This window comes from Bison bison, unplaced genomic scaffold (genome assembly GCF_000754665.1).
Source record: "Bison bison bison isolate TAMUID 2011002044 unplaced genomic scaffold, Bison_UMD1.0 scf7180017858759, whole genome shotgun sequence".
NCBI lineage: Eukaryota > Metazoa > Chordata > Mammalia > Artiodactyla > Bovidae > Bison > Bison bison.
Window position 1 is genome coordinate 26,822 of NW_011489331.1, and position 2,420 is coordinate 29,241.

Genomic DNA, 2,420 nt, shown 5'->3' on the forward strand with positions numbered 1-2,420 from the left:
TCTTGTAGGTCTTCATAGAACCATTCAATTTCAGCTTCTTCAGCATTACTGGTTGGGGCATAGACTTGGATTACTGTGATATTGAATGATTTGCCTTGGAAACAAAGAGATCATTCTGTCGTTTTTGTGATTGCATCCAAGTACTGCATTTCGACAAGCCTTTTATGACTTAGTCAAAAGAATTCTATTGGTCTCAAAGAATTAGGAGCATGTTGAAGTCAGGATTCATAAACAATTTTCTTATTTATAAACAATTTATAATTTTCTTATTTCTTATTCATAAATAATTTTATAAACTATTTTGTTTCTTCCAAATTTAGATTTGATCTTCCCTTCTGTACTGACTTAATCAAGCTACCTGTACAGTCTTCTTATAAAGAAAATTCCTTGAAAGTCACACAATATATTTTTAAAAAATAAAAGCTGTTTTTTCAGGAAATCTAAGCATTACTACATTATCAACCATTCTTTCCCAGTGCATAAAAGATTGTACATCATTTTTCCAAAAAATTTACTCAAATGAGGTATCTCCGAGCCCTCTGGGATAATATTAAACATTGTATTAATTGTATTATATAATATAATATCTATAGCATATATTTTATATATAATTATATTAATGTTTTTACTGTTTGCAATGCTTTTATTGGTATAAATTGCTTATACTTTTTAAGTTTTCTATGTTTTGTTTTTCCTCAAAATCGAATTGCAGCATGTATTTCTTTTCTTTTATGCCACCTTATTTTTTATTTGAAGGATAATTGCTTTACAGAGTTTTGTTGTTTATTGTCAAACATCAACAAGAATCAGCCATAGGTACACCCATTTCCCCTCCCTCCCAAAATTCCCTCTCATCTCCTTCCACATCCCACCTTTCTAGATTGTCACACAGCCCCCGTTTGAGTTCCCTGAATCATACAGCAAATTCCCATTGGTCATCTATTTTACATATGGTATTGTAAGTTTCCATATTACTCTCTCCATACATCTCACCCTCTCCTTCGCCCCCTCCCTCTGGGTCCATAAGCCTATTCTCTATGTCTTTTTTGAATGCTGCCCTAAAAATAAATTTATCAGTAACATCATTATAGATTCCATATATATGTGTCAGTATATGCTATTTATATTTCTCTTTCTGACTTATTTCACTCTGTGTAATAGGCTCTAGGTTCAACCACCTCATTAGAACTAACTCAAATGTGTTCCTTTTGATGGCTGAGTAATATTCCATTGTATATATGTACCACTACTTCTTTATCCATGCATCTGTCAATGGGCATCTAGGTTGCTTCCATGTTCTAGCTATGGTAAATAGTGCTGCAGTGAACACTGGGGTATGTGTCTTTTTCAGTTTTGATTTCCTCAGGGTATATACCTAGGAGTAGGATTGCTGGGTCATGTGGTGGTTTTATTTCTAGTTCTTAAGGAATCTCCATACCATCTTCCATAGTGGATGTATCAACTTACATTCCCATCAACAGTGCAAGAACGTTCCCTTTTCTCCACACCCTCTCCAGCATTTATTGTTTGTAGCGTTTTTTGATGATGGCCATTCTGACTGGTAGGAGTTGGTATCACACTGTAGTTTTGATTTGCATTTCTGTAATAATGAGTGATGTTGAGCATCTTTTCATGTGTTTTTTAGGCAGCATGTGTTTGTGGCTTCTTTGAAGAAATGTCTGTTTAGGTCTTTTTCCCACGTCCTGATTGGGTTATTTGTTTTTCTATTATTGCGTTGTATGAGCTACTAGTATATTTTGGAAATTAATTCTTTGTCAGTTGTTTCATTTGCTATTATTTTCTCCCATTCTGAGGGTTATCTTTTCACCTTGTTTGTAATTTCCTTTGCTGTGCAAAAGCTTTTAAGTTTAAATAGGTCCCACTTGTTTATTTTTGGTTTTATTTCCATTTCTCTAAGAACTGGGTGATAGAAGATCTTCTCTTGATTGATGTCATTAAGTGTTCTGCCTATGTTTTCCTCTTAAGAGTTTTATAGTTTCTGGTCTTACTAAACGCTGGACTGGAAGAAGCACAAGCTGGAATCAAGATTGCCGGGAGAAATATCAATAACCTCAGATATGCAAATGACACCACCCTTATGGCAGAAAGTGAGGAGGATGAAAGTGAAAGTGAGAGTGGAGAGTGAAAAAGTTGGGTTAGAGCTCAACATTCAGAAAACGAAGATCATGGCATCCAGTCCCATCACTTCGTGGGAAATAGATGGAGAAACAGTGGAAACAGTGTCAGACTTTATTTTTCTAGGCTCCAAAATCACTACAGATGGTGACTGCAGCCATGAAATTAAAAGACGCTTACTCCTTGGAAGGAAAGTTATGACCAACCTAGATAGCATATTCAAAAGCAGAGACATTACTTTGCCAACAAAGGTCCTTCTAGTCAAGGCTAATGGTTTTTCCTGT

General features: G+C 35.1%; 1 pseudogene; it reads left to right on the forward strand.

Moving 5' to 3' along the window:
* The window catches only part of LOC104980270, a 4,919-nt pseudogene extending 4,702 nt beyond the window's left edge, over positions 1-217 (forward strand).
* Positions 218-2,420: the final 2,203 nt, after the last annotated feature.